The 14905-nt window shown below is 49.6% G+C and overlaps 1 long non-coding RNA gene across 1 annotated transcript; it reads left to right on the top strand.

The window, feature by feature from the left end:
- Positions 1–678: 678 nt before the first annotated feature.
- Positions 679–14760, top strand: LOC121134787. The gene is made up of 3 exons (XR_005872014.1): positions 679–974; positions 2995–3094; positions 14106–14760. It is a non-coding gene; the product is annotated as an uncharacterized LOC121134787 (long non-coding RNA).
- Positions 14761–14905: the final 145 nt, after the last annotated feature.

Here is a 14905-nt window from a genome sequence, read left to right on the forward strand (position 1 = left end):
CAAGCTACCCATACCCATCCCTATGCTACACTGTGACTATTCATCTTCATTGTGGACTTGACAACTCAGGACCACCTAGGAAACCTCCATCTGAGTTAGAGGAAAAAGGGGGCCAGCAAAACCCCAGTATTAACCTCTCTGCTTCCTGACTGCAGACACAATATAAGCAAGCCATCGCCGTGCCTTCCCGCCAAGATGGACTCCTCACATTTTGAGTCAAGATAAACCTTCCTCGATTTGCTTTTGTGTGTGGGGGAGTATTTTGTCACAGCAATAGTGAAAGTAATTCCACTCGGGGCCTGAGTGGGGAGAGCTCAGAACAGAGTCAGGAGGCATTCATTCTGGAGAGCGTGGAAGGAAGGACAGAGCCCAGAGGTGACTCTGGATAGGCTGTCAGTGAAGAGCTGGAGAGAGACTAAGGGTGCACCAGCCTCAGAGGAAGAGACACGGCTTGGCAACTGGAGGGCCTGATCTCCACACACTGTTCTCAGGCGGCCCACATTCACCTGACACCTCCAAAAGCCTGGCTGGCAAGGGAGGCTGGCCGGTGCTCCACCCTCTGAGTGCATCACACAGGCGATGCTGCAACCCTGGGCCTTGAGTGCAAAATAAACACAAAAACGCTCCCCTCGTCTACGTAAACTCAGCGACAGGTTTATGAGACACGTTTCTGTTTCTGCCCGGTCAGCTCCTCTCTTCAAAGCCACGCTTGTTTGCTTGCTCTCTCTCTCTCTCTCTCTCTCTCTCTCTCTCTCTCTCTCTCTCTCTCTCTCTCTCTCTCTCTCTCTCTCTCTCTGTTTTTTTAATCTCAAGGCCTTTGCACTTTCAAAGGACCCCTTGTGTGGGGGATGAAGTCAGGCGCTTTTGTCTTGTGCATGCGATTTTTCTAAATGAACTTGCAAACACAGAGGAGCCCAGCTTCAGAACAATGAGACGACGCTGTGGCTTGGCCCATTGGAGGAAATGAACAGGAGGTAAGAAGGAAAACATGAGAAAGGATGGGTTTTTTTCACAGGGTCCTCCAGCCAAGTGGTTTGGATTTCACTGGAAAGGACTCTCGGGTGAAAGACACGGAAGATTATAGTGAGGGAAAAATAAAATTATTGGCTTAGCAGTGAGGGGTCCTTCCTTTAACAAGTTGGTCGTGGGGGAAGGAGAACAGAGCACTGTGGAGGACCAGGACCCAGATGGGATGATGGCAAAGAGGACTTTGTCACCTCCAAATCAGGGTAGCCAGAGTTACAACCTAAACTGGATCCAAATGTTTTCATGCCATCCCATTCAATGTAGAATGGCTAAGAGCAGAGGCCTCCAGATAGAGCCAACCAGCTGGTCCAAACAGGAGAAGCTTTCTGAGAATACAGTTGACCAAAATAATAACTTCACTCAAAAAGGAAGAAGCCACAGATGAAGTCAGGGGGACACAGACTGAGGCTGTGGTCAGGTATTTCTCATGAGTGCCAGGTACCTGACTCTGGAGGGATGTTGGGAGGAATGCATTGAGCTCTGACGCCCACAGGCTGATTGACCTGCGTAAATTACTCAGCTTTCTGCATGTTTGAGTTTCCTTATGTGCAAATAAGCATTTATACAGTTGTAATAAATAAGCCAGGTGTGGTGGCACACACCTTTAATCCTGGCACTCAGGAGGCAGAGGTAGGTGGATCTCTGTGAGTTCGAGGCCAGCCTGGTCTACACATCGAGTTCCAGGACAGCCAGGACTACATAGAGAAACCCTGTCTCAAAGCAACAACAACAATAAGTGTAAACCACCCTAAAGGGCACTTTACCTAGAGTTGACAACCAACACAGGTCATCTCTAATGACTAACCTTGTCAGTGGACAACTGGTAAAACCTACACCAGCTCCCCCTAAGAACAGAATAAAGGTTAAAAAAGCAAAGTTTCATGAAAGTGGGTCAGGCCAAAGAGGTGCTCCCTGGAGCTACGGTGCCATCGCTACTTCCAAGAAAACCATGCTTCCTTCTTACCTGTGGGCAGCCCCTTGAGGGACACAGATGACCTACAGGCTCAGCGTGAACTCCAAGGCCCTAGTGGCATTCCAAAGCTGCCTCTTACCTCGAGAGAGTCCTTGTGGAACCGCCAGTCAGAAGTGCAGCTGAGGCTGGGACTCTGCCCTGGTATGGGAACTACACACTTTCTCCCCTCCCTCCAACGCAGTCCTTACATCGGCTGTGCCTGGCGTTGCCAGGGTGTGGTGACTCTGCCCTTTCACAGGCCAGGGGCTGGGGCCTGGCTCAGTTTGTAGCTAGAAGCTGGCATCCCTTAGATGCTACCCTTAGTTAGAGGGTAGCATGCCTTTGCCTTCCATCCCCAGTTCAGGATGGAGACCAGGGCGCTTCCCTGTAGAAATATCTTCATGCTTGAGAATGGCCACTGCTAACCTCAGGCTGACACACATGCCCCTGGCTGAACCCACAGCCCCTGCAAACATTCCTCGTGCACCCTGGAACTCTAGTTCTTTCCATTAAAGATGTCCGCTTGGGTAGACTTCTGGGGCTTGGGAATGAAACCGGAAATAACACACACACACAAAGACAAAGGGCCACTATCAGTAATTATTTCTGAAGTAACAAGCGACTAATTGGGACTTACTGCTATTAAAAACCTCTACTGCAGGCAGTAATTAAACTGCAGTTAATGAGAAGTTCCACATAGGCTCTGCAGTCGACACAGGACTGTCCCTTCATCTCCTTCAGGGGGATCTGTGACTAGTGGAAGGAGCCAGAGGGCATTTTGTAGCTCCAAAAGGTATTTGCCATGTTGGAGATTTCTGTGTGGAAGTCAGTGTGACTAGTGCCAGTCAGGTGATACAGTGTGAGAATCCCAGGGTACACAGGAACTCTGGATGAGAATCCCAGGGGTTGCCATACCTCTCAGGATCTTGACGTCACACCTGAGGGGCACTGTCAAGTCCATGGGGAACTCTTACGAATGGATTCACTACATTCCTTATTTTATCTTCTCTTCCTAGCTGCCCAGATGGGACGGGTATGACATCACCTGTGGAGACTCACCTGACTGCTGAACCTAATGAAGTAAGGCTTGGGATCGCGTTCCTTCAAGCAGTAATGGTATGTGAGCTGAGCACTGGGTCCTGAGGTGGTAATTCCTAGCTGCCTGGAGAGCTTGTCAGGTTCCAAAAACGTTCTGTGCCTCGATGTCTGCACCCGTGGAATGGAGTAGTCAGCGGAACCTAGTCAGTGTGTTGTCAAAGACTATATACCAGGCTGCCTGGGAAGCCTTCCTCATGATGTGTGGACCACAGTAAGTGCCTTGGAAAGGTGGCCTCTAGTTCTAGGTGCCATTCAGCTCTGCTCAGAGGTAGTCCCCAGGCTCGGACTTCGTGGTATGATCTTGGCTGAATTTTTGCAATCATAAAAACTACAGAGGTCTCAGCAAACAGTGTCTGTCGGTTTGTGTCCCTGGGGAAAGGGCAGACAAACCCAGCAGGCTGGCTCCATGCAGAGGCCGCTGCCCTGGTGTCCGGGGCAGTGGGAGGCTGGCCAAGCTCCCAGACAGCCTGTCTCGGCTTGGAGCGAAGAGCCGTTGCCTCACCAGCTTGTAATGAGTCGAGTCTCCATCCTGATTAGGGGAACAATCCCCACACTGAAAGGCGGGGGAAGGAAGTTACAGCATTGTGGGGACAGGGCATAACCTCACCTTCCAAAGAGGCGCTGACTTCTGAGGAGCTAGTGGAGTGAAAGACAGTTCAAGATGGTGCCTGTCCCCAGGGAGGAGGCAGAGTAGATCTCACTGGGGCAAATCTGGGCTCCAATAGAAGACACACGAGCCAGCCCAGGGCTGTGCCGGAGCCTAGGAGGCAGTGCCCGGGACTGCCAGTTTGCTGAGGAGTTCAAGCAAAGATCAGCCTCTCTGGGCACCTGCCAGGTCCCAGTCCCAGCGCTAGCCCAGGACACCATACTCATCACCAACATTGTCCTGCGAAAAGTGCAAGAGTTCTGTCTCTGCCTGCACCGTGGCTCGTGTCCATTACTGAGGGTGACTAATGCCACTTTAAAAATAGCATGACTTCAAAATGAGGAAATGTCAGAGGGCATGGCACGTGGGGAGAGTGAGTATTGTTTTGTGGAGGTGTTAATTCTTTAATGTGTGTGCAACAGTGTTTAGGAGATGAATTTCAGTATCAAATGCATTTTTATGGGGGAGTTATGGTTTTAAAAAAAACTTGAAAGCCCTGAACTAGGAGCATAGACTCTTAAATGAGACTGACTGTGGAAACTTTATCTTGTGGTGAGGCTCTCTGAGCCTCAGTTTACTCATCTATAAGTTGGAGATAGTAACAGTGCCTGCTTGTGTATAGAGTAAACAACATTGGGAAGCAGAGTGGATGCTGGTACCCATGTCCCCTGAGCCAGCCTGAGTCCTGTGCATGGTTCAATTTTCCTATGCCACTGAGGTCTACTCAAGTTTCTCCTGAGTATGCAAATACCCTCAGCTTAAGTGCAGGGTCAGGCCCAGGGGACAGTCAAATGCCACTCACCACTTCCTCCCTCAACTTCCTCATGTGTGAGACTGAGACAATCCTAATTCAAAGCCTTATGTGAGGGCTAGAAAGGTGTGTGTGTAACTTCTTGGACTGGGAAAGGACTCCTGCCTGCCATATATAGAGGATGTCCAAAAAGCACGTGAAAAGTATGACAAACTACCCACTCAGAAGATAGGCAAAGACACAGAGAGACATTTTACCTTAAAGGGTGCACAGATGGCCAGTAAGCAGAAAAAATTGGTTCAAAAGCATAGCGACTAGGGAAGTAAGTCCACAGTGGGGTACCATTATACACCTGTCAGAACAGCTAAGATAAAAACTAGTGACCATACCCAATCAGGCAAAGATGTGGAAACACTGAATTAACTAAATGTTCCCACATTGCTGGCAAGAAGTGGTACCCTCATGCTGGGAGACAGGTTGCCTTGCTCTCCACAATCTAAACATATAGCTAGCATGTAACCCAGCAATGGCCCTCTTGGCATTTATCCTAGTGAAACCAAGACTTACATTCACATGAAGAATATATACAAACTCTGAGAGCAGCTTTACATATTATAGTTAAATGCAGAGAGAAGCCAGATGACCAGTGGTGAAAGTATGAGACTTGGGTGGTCCAGAGTCCTTCCATGTCTGTAGGTCCTAGACCCCCAAATTTAGCCAACTGTATGCTGAAAATGTTCAGGGATAGGGAGAAAGTTTATATTGTATGTTTTTTTCCTTGTAATTATTCCTTAAATAGTATTGTATAACACTCCCCTTTGCATAGCAATCATATTAAATTAATAAGGTATTATAAGTCATGTAGAAATTATTTAAATATAAAGGAAATGGCAACAGGCTATAGGCAGTTACTACACCATTTTCTGCAAGGGGTTTGTTCTAATCTCATTTCTGTTGCTGTGATAAAATATTCTGACAAAAAGCACCTTATGGGAGAAAGTGTTTATTCATTTTATAATTCAAGTTGCAGTCCCTTATTTTAGGGTGTGAAGGTAGGGACTCCATCTGTTAGTCACAACACACCCTTGATCAAAAGCAAAGAAATAATGCATGTGGGCCTACTTGATTGTTTGGTTGGTTTCAGCTAACTTTTCCTTCTCTTAAACGATGCAGGACCCCTTGCCTAGGGAATGGTGCCGCCCACAAGGTCGTCTCTCACAGACATGCCCACAGGCCAACCTGATGCACTACATCCTTAAGACTCTGTCACGTGAGGCTAAGTTGTGTGAACTTGACAGTAAAAACTGACCAGCACAGGATTTGAGCAGGGATTGATGGCTGAGGGTGATGATCCTGCACCAGTTCCCCTGGCTTTGATATTGGGGGACCACTGTATGTCTATGGACCAGAACTGAGCAGTAACAGGAGGAGAGCAGATTATCAATCTTCAACTTGGATGCATTTTGGGCATTCTGTTGAGTGGGAAAGGTCACCCGGTGACATTCTACTTAGCCGTGTGGAAAAGATGGAAAGCATATTAGTGGTTTCCAGGGGTGGGAATTGGGGAAGGGAAATGGGTGGTGTGATTCTGGAGGGAAGGGCACAGGGAAGCCGTATGGGGATGGAGGTGCTCTGTCATATTGCTGCTGGCACAATTCCAGCAGGTCACAATATGACATAGAAGTATACCCACAAGCTAGACCAATGTCAGTGTCCTGGTCTTAACAAAGGCTCTATTTATGTGAGATGTAACCAGCGGAGAAAGCTGGGAGAGAGGCACATGAGATTTCTCTGAGCTATTTTTGCAGCTTCCAGCATGATTATTCCCGGCGCTTTCAAAAGCATTCTGAGTGAACGGCTTTGGAAAGAACTCAGAGCGGCGCCCACGGGAGCCCTGAGTCAACATCCACTCTCATTCCTGTTTCAGTTTCATTACTACTTCATACAGGTCGCAGTACAGCCGTAAGAAAGTGGGCTTGATTCCCACTTTACAGGGTGAGATACACACCCAAGAAGACTTAGGAATTAAAACACCATACATTGTGCTCTAAAGACAAGTGAACTAAAAACCTTTGCCTCCTCTGAGCTTTACAACAGAGTTGGGATATTATGAGATCCAACTCAAATTCAGGGGGACTGTCACTGTGCTGTGTGTTCTCCGAGAGAGGACAGGTCAAAACTTCTAACCCAGGAGATCGGGAAACCTCCTGGGAGGGAGAGAGCACGGGGGGGGGGGGGGGCTGGTCAGGAGACCTTGCAGGAGTTTGGAAGCCCTGGATAGGGGCACTGGAGTGAATCATGACACAGACAATTCCTTACAGATTTATGGTCCTGAAACAGCGCAAAGGTGACGGGGACTGGCTGGCTGTGGTCTGGACCATTACTTGAGCAGCTACCTCACTGTGGCTACTTTGGATTGCTTCTGCCTGGCTGTCCCTCCGGGCCTGGCTCAGCTGGTGCTAGGAAAATGGATTTTTGCCTCGAAAAAGAGCTTATCCAGATACACACTGAAGCTTTGGAGGGGAAGAATTGGATTAGAAAGAGCAACTGTCAGGGATACGGAAGGCGCTCTGAGATAATTGCCGAAAACCTGAGCTTTCTGAGTGAACCCTGGAGGCTCCTGCGTGCCCCCGGAGAAGGAATGCCCACTAGGCTTGATCGACACAGTTCCCGTTTGGGTATGAGATGTCCCCCGCAGGTTGCGTGTGTGAACAGGTGGTCCACAGTTGGTGGCGCTGTTTGGGGCGGCCATAGAGCCTTTTTGTGGCAGCTGAAGGAAGCAGCTTGCTGGGGGAAGCCTTGAGGTGTGTAGCTGGCTTCTGATCCATTCTGTTTCCTGTTCTGCTGAGATGTGAGAAGTGGGGAAGAGGGGTCCTAGCCAGAAGCTTCCACAGCCAGAAAGTTCCATGATAGAATGCACACCTTCACACGGTGGCCAGGATAAAAACCCTTCCTTCCTTAGTTGCCTTATCAGCAAAAAGAGGAGTAACTGATGCCTCATCCAACACTATTAATAACAACAGTAGAGCTGGTAGCACATGCCTTTAATCCCAGCACTCGGGAGGCAGAGGCAGGTGGATCTAATTGAGTTTGAGGCCAGCCCTGTCTACAAGAGCTAGTTCCAGGACAACTTCCAAAGCCACAGAGATACCGTCTCAGAAAACAAAACAAAACACCCCCCCCAAAAAAAAACCAACAACAGTAGAATATATTTCATGAGAAGCTTGTGAGCCTTTGTTATGGGTCGGGTGGGTTAAAAGTGTTTCCCACAGTTAATCTCACCTAATCCCCAAGCAACTCTGAAAGGGAGGCACTGCTGTCATCTCCCTTTTACAGAGAAGGAGGCAGGACAGAGGTGAAGTGAGCAGATCCTATGCACAGATGGCTAGTGATGGAGCCCAGCCTTGAACCCAGCCAGCCCCTAGCCTGTGTGATTTACTCTACAGTACCAAGGAAACTTTGAGAAATGCACACGTGCCTAGCTCCCACAGTGGGGTCCGAGCAGGGTCCAGGCTGGCATGTAGCCTCCCTGTTCCTCCCCGTTGCCTCTTCCTCCTGATCTACCCCTCCCCTCACTCCTCCATCCTTGAGTGTGCCTTCTGGAACCTAGTCACAGTATCTTTAAATAGACAATCCGTGGTTACAGCATCTGTGCTCCCACACTGAGCGCAGCAGGAGTCTGTGCCGTGATGGCTGCTCTGCTCAGGACTTTTGATCTCTATGGCGCCGGGACACTGGAACCTCACTTCCAAGCTCTGTCCCTCCTGTCTATCCAGCCTCACCTGTATGTATACTTGCTGTCACGGATGAGCAATACCACGCACCTTCGTTTGTGCTGTTCCTGGACCAGGGGTTCCTGTTTTATGGGCCAGGCACACTCCTCAGGGCCCCAGCATCCTCAGCATCCCTTCTAAGGCAGAATCAGTACCACCCTCACGGCACAGCACAGCACAGCACAGATGGCTAACCGCTGATGGATCCTCTTCTCTGACTGGCATGCAGGTGGTGACATTTCTACTTTACAAAAATCAAGTCAGGCTTCTGACTAATTTGGAAGCTTCTGGATATGCTGCTATTGAACTGATTGGATGTTTTAAATCAGTTTCATCTCAGAGCCCAAGATGTAGAGCCCTTTTCTCCCCCTCCCAACTGTGAGTACACCTGGGTTGGAGGCCACAACTCCAAGAGAGCAGTACAGAGGCGGCTCAGAGGCGGAGTTGAGAGGCGAGTCCTGGTACCCAGGGGCTGGGGTGGGGCACTCTTTTTGCCCAGGTGTCCAAGGAGGCGCCGTGGATGGGGGAGAGCCATTACCGATTGCCATTTGCCCACCGGGTCCCTGCCTATCGCCATGACTGCAGCATTCTCGTCCGGTTTTATCTGTCACAGCGGAGCAGGAAGAAGACGGACCTGTGGGGATTCCAACTCACATCACCCGGTGTTCTGCCCCCTCTCAGAAGTTCCTATAGCTGCTACAGTGTAGCTAGGCCCCTGTTCTCAGGAGTTATTTAATCCCAAGAGAATTTTCCAACAGAGTTTGCCACCCCCTGCCCTTTCTCCTTCTGGCTCTGGCCAGTGCCAAGGGCCCTCTGTCTATACTGGCTGTCGCTTAACCAGGTTCCTTCCTTGGGCCTCATCCACAACTGCAATCTACGGAGTCACAAGAGAAGCCAACATGCTCTGTGTGACTTAGCATTTCCTGTCTCGGCCATGGCGAGCATTGACGGTCAACCACAGCCGGCTTCCCTTTGGGACCCAGCTCTGGGTGCCATGCTCAAAGAGGGTTGGCTCACGGGATGGTTTTTTTGCTTTGGTTTGTTTTTGCTATTGTAGATCTAGCTGTTCTCTTTAGAGCTTCTCACAAAGAATGCTATGGAGGTTTGTATCCCAAACCCACATGGCAAAATGGCTTAGAGAGTCTCAAATTCCATCCATCCATCCATCCATCCATCCATCCATCCATCCATCCATCCATCCATCCATCCTGTGTTTTAGGATCTCAGTAGCCTTAACCTGCCCTCAAACTTGCCAAGTAGCTGGCTCTGGTCTTCAACTCCTCAACTTCCTGCTTCTACCTCCCAAGTACCACCATACCCTAATATTTAAATTGCTCTTCAGTCAAAGGAACTTACTCGACTAACTAACTAAAAGTACCTAACTAACTAACTAACTAACTAAAAGTACCTAGCTATATGGAGGGAGCTTGAACTCTGGGTGCCTTGGAATTGGCCTAAAGTCTGAGATAAGGGAATTGAACTGGGATGCTAGATAGACACTCAGTCTTTACACACATATTTACTGAGCACCTACTGTGTGCCTAGCACTCCTCTGTGGGCTGGAGGCTCACAACAGAGGTATTGACAGCTTTTATGGCCAACAACGTGCTGTCTTCATTTTCTATCTACCACCCCATTTAACCTCTATGACATCAGTTTGGGTCCATTTGTTCTACAGATAACAGTCCTTCGAAACCAATGCTCTACTTCCTTAATGTGCTGGAGCCCAGGACTGAAGGAGCCTGGATTTCTGAATCAGTGGGTAGAGAAGGCAATCCACCGAGAAAGCCCAGCCCTAGACTACGATGGGAATGAGAACCGCATTCTTTTTCATTGGAATCTGGATGTGCCCTGAGCTTTCTGTGCTACAGAACTGCCTAACACATATATTATGTGACACCGGGCTCCTGACACACCTGTTTAGCACATCTTCCTGGCTCCACTGTCTGACTTTAGAGAGAGCTCCTGTAGTTGGGAAGGTAGCTCTGTGACTAAAGCACTTGATGTGTGAACACGAGGGCCTTCGTTCTCTCCCGCACCCCCCTCCCCTGGCATTCATGTAAAAAGCTGGCTGTTGAGGCATGTCCTAGTGCTGGGGAGACAGAGACAGGTGGATTCCTGGAGCTCACTTGCTGGCCAGTCTCACCAAATCAGTGAGCTCCAGGGTCAGAGAGACTGTCACAGAAATAAAGGTAGAGAGCAAGAGCAATGGAAGGAGAAACTTGTCATCAATTTTGGCCTCCATACGTGCACACACACACACACACACACACACACACACACGCACACACTATTCTTGAACTCAAGTCTCCAAAGGAACCTTTCACCAGTTGGGGGGTGGTCAGTCCCACCTCTAAATCAGATGCTTCCAACTTCCTTTCTTAGTTTTTGAGATCTCACATGACTCCGGCCCATCTTGAACTCACTGTTTAGCTGAGAATGGCCTTGAACTCTTGACCCTTCTGCTTCTACTTCCCACACCCATGGGTTCACAGGAGTTCACATGGAAGAGCTTGCTAAGAAGAACTAAAATGATGCAATAAAACAAAAGTTTCTAAGTCTGATTGAGAACCAGTACCTCCTCCAGGAAACCCCAAGTGTTGTCTCCTTCCCAGAAGATCGGGCTAGGCACGGGACAGGCCTCTAAGCAACCAGATGCGCTTCATCGAGGTTCTGGTATGGGGGAACCATAGGTTTTGTGCACAGGTGGGGTGACAACCACTTAACAAGGAGAAGTTAGCAAGTAGCAGAAACCCAGCTCCCAGTTGGGTCAGCAGCACAAATCAGCATGACAAGGAAATGAACAAGGACCGTTCATAAATCCTCCAGCTCAGAAGCTTCCAAAGTCAGACCATCAACACAAGAGCAGCAGACCCACAATTACCCAATTAGAGCCAGAGCCAGGAAAGCACAGGTGTCCTCAAGCCAGGGGCCTGGCTGGGCTGGCTTCCTGGGCTTCATTAGTGCTCTGGAGCAGAGGCCACACAGGGCTTCCGGGCCTGCAGTCAGCCAAAGTGAACTCTCTCCATGCAAACTCAGAAAACTATACCTAAAACAGGCCCAGTGGAGGGAACAACCTAGAATGCCCACGCCTGGTTATCACGTGGGATCTGGTCCTAAGTACACAGTATACATTGTTGCATTCAATCTTTGTTACTGCCTACAAGGAAGGTTCTGTCTCCTTCCCATCTTTCAGATAAGGAAAGTTGAGGTGTGGAGAGGGGAACCCATGTGCTCAAGGGTGTATGGTTCAATTAGTGGCAGGGCCAAGGGTCAAGATTTAAACTCAAGTCCGCCATTCTAAAACGCCCCAACCTGTGAACAGTGTGTTCCAAGGAGCCTCCCTTTCATAGAACAGCCGTGTGAGCTGTTCTGGGAAGGGCAAACAGCGGGAGGTCCTACAGGACATCACTGTCAGTAGGGACCAAAGAGGGGAGCCAGGTCTGGGAAAGAATCATGGCATTTTCAGGGACTCAAGGCCCTTTAGACACAACGGAGCTGGTGCGCACGTGAACTCTGGGAGACTGAGTCAGGATGCTCAGGCCCTGGGCAGGTCTGCACCAGATGGGGTCCTAGCACTGAAAGGGGAAGTGGACATGTGTCTGTAACCTGCAAATGAAAGTTTAGTTTTCTCCAAGGGAGCTGGGGAAATGTAACAGCAGTAGACAGCCAACACAAAATGAACTCAAAGGCATCTTTGGAGACTCTGTCTCATAATGTTAAGTCGGGGCATTTTTTTTTACAGGCCCTCTGCGTATACGTTATGATTTCCAGTTTTGCGCTTTTATGGGATTCCTGTGTGTGCAAATGTGTCCCTGTGTCTATATCCTTTTAAAAAATTTTTATCTATCTTTTTCTGTGCTTTTTTCCTCTGGCTCCTTTTTCTCATTTGGTTGTTTATGTCTTACTCTGAATTGTTTGGCTTAATTTTACCTTATTTTATTTTATTATTATTCCTTACATGCCTGTCATTTTCTAAGGAGAGACAGAAAGGGTGTGGATCTGGTTGGGAGGGAAGGTGGGGAGTAGGGGGAGGCGAAACCATAATCAGAGTACAGTGTGTGAAAGAAATCTATTTTTTTTTTACGAGACAGGGTTTCTCTGTATTGTTTTCGAGGCTGTTGGTCCAGCCCAGCCTCGAACTCACAGAGATCCACCTGCCTCTGCCTCCCGAGTGCTGGGATTAAAGGCGTGCGCCACCACCGCCCAGCTAAGAAATCTATTTTTAATAATGGAAAAAATCATAGTGTTTTACTTTATTATGCTAAGTCCTTGTACCTGCCTCACTAAGGCATTATGCCCACTTGACAGATAAGATGACTGTGGCTCACACTCACTCTGCCTCCATAGTGCTTGTACGGAGACACATGGAACAGCTTGCACGTGTACATGTGCGTCAGGCTTTTCTTCGTGACATGGATTTCTATTTTGTCAAAATCCTAGTCTCTGGGTACACATCTTATTGTCTCAGATGTTTAAGCCCTGGCTGCGTAATCTTGAGCATGCCCCCAAGCCTCTCAGAGGGGGCTTGGTTTCTGCTCTCACAGGAGCTAGCCAGGATGGGGTTAGCAATCTTGTTTCATAAAGAGTCAATCGGCTGAGATTTCAGATTTGGCAGCCATCTAGACTCTGATTGGTAACTGCCCACCAATGCAGCCACAGTCAGTGTGAAAAGCTATCCATCTGGCCAGATGTGACCCTGTAGCCGAAGGGTCCTGGCTCCAGATCCACTGGGCCCCAAATTCGCACAAATATTACATTCCATGTGAGAACACTGCGAAATGAGCAGATAGGGCGCGAGGCTATAAACCCAGCGGCAGGGATGCTGAGTTCAGGCTTCCTCATCTCTCTGGACTCAGCCCCAACTCCACTCCTTGGGAAGTTCAGTGGCCACCAGCCACACTCTGAGAGCAGCCTGACTCTCTGCAGGCCTGGTGCAACCTCCAAGGCAGGGAGACTTCCGCCAGCACCGTGCCGGCTCCTTCTCTCCAGTGAGGCTTGCATCAGAGGCATCTTCTGAAACTGGGCTGTTCGGACAGCTGCAGCAGCCTTTGCAGCATTGCTTGACGAAAATCCCAGCTACTCAGAGCTAATTGCGCTGCAGTTTGGGGGCGTAGACTGTGCTGAGCTGAGAATACTGCTGTGAGCTTCTCTTGTATCCACAAAAGGAAATTCTGGCGAGGACTTGGGCGCAGGGCTGGCTGGCAGGGAAGGGCATGCGGCTGGATTTAACAGCAGGGGTATGAAGCATTTATCTTATTGTAAAATAAGATGTGTATTTGGGAGCAGAAATGCCCTCCCCTGTGGGCATGAAAAGCCTCGAGCTAAACAAAATGGTGCTGATTTCAAGTCTATTTTGGGCGCCTGTCGCTAATTGTGTGTTTCCGAGGCCTGTGCATACGCTGCCTCCTCAAAGAATGGTCCCAACAATGGAAATGGAACGAATGAGCATCCCCTGCTGCCACCGCCAGAGCAAAAGCAGTCCCCAAGGCCTGTCAGGCCCGAGGCTGCTCCACTCTCCTCTCCCTCTCTAGGTGCCCACACCCTCCCCTGTCCCCATGGTACTTGCTGGGACCGGGTAAGGTTGCCTACTCTGTGCCAGGAAGCTATTTACAAAGGAAATAACTCTGATAAAGGGGATAAAAATAGCTGTCAGGGATGGAAAACATTTTGTTGAGCGATCCATTGACACGAGGGGAAATGGAGCTGTGACTAAGATAGGCGGTGACAGACACAAAGGGAGAAGTCGCCAGGCCAGTGATGGTGCCGTAGTAACCGGGACAGGTGGGTAGCAGGAATGGGCTCACGTGGATGTAGAACCCCAATCCCAGCTGCCTCTAACTTCTCCTTTTTCTCTAGCCTTAGCAACACGAAGGAGGGCCAGCCAGATGCGAGCCCCTTCCCCTAGGATCCATGGCTGCAGAAGGCAGCGTGTGACACGCAGGAGGACAGCAGGCAGGAGCTGAGCTTTGGGAATTCAAGGCTGCCAATGTACCAGCACCATCACTTTGTAGCCTGGTGACCTCAGCCTAACTTCGTGAGCTTCTCTGCGTCTCTGCTCCTGCAGGCGATAAAAGGCAGCATCAGGCCTGCGTCGTGGGGCTGTGGCGGTAAGGCGTGCACTCTGTTTGCTAGCGTGATGTCATTCAGGTCATCTGGTCTTTTACAAATATGAATGGAGGGCTTCCTGGGGGCAGGGCCCTACTGTGATGAAGAACAGTCTGTCCCAGGATGTTGTCACTTCTTAGGGAGAAGCAGGGAAGGGAGAGGCATGCTTCGCTGTGTGACCAGCACCACAATCCAGCCCCAGCCTTGCTGCTTGGGAAGAGGGCTCATTATGGAGTCCACAGAAAATCTCCAAGGCTGGTCCAGGGCTGTTAGATCTCCCCTCCCCCGGGGCAAACACGGACTTGCAGGGGAGGGGGCAGGGGGCCGCCTTCCCTGAGCACTTGGCCTCTGGGCAGAGCCTCTTCAAGCAGAGAGCCGTGAATAAACAGTGAACTGTTCCAGCACACACCGGTGTTGATTCTGTACCCAGGTGAAGGGGTTTGCCCGATTCACCTAACTTCTGCAGGAGGTAGCGAGTACTGCTCACACCCCAGAGCCCACGAACATCCTCCATCTCACTCAGCTAGTGACCAGGCCAAGACAGGAATGAG

Source organism: Mesocricetus auratus, unplaced genomic scaffold (genome assembly GCF_017639785.1).
Source record: "Mesocricetus auratus isolate SY011 unplaced genomic scaffold, BCM_Maur_2.0 Super-Scaffold_100030, whole genome shotgun sequence".
NCBI lineage: Eukaryota > Metazoa > Chordata > Mammalia > Rodentia > Cricetidae > Mesocricetus > Mesocricetus auratus.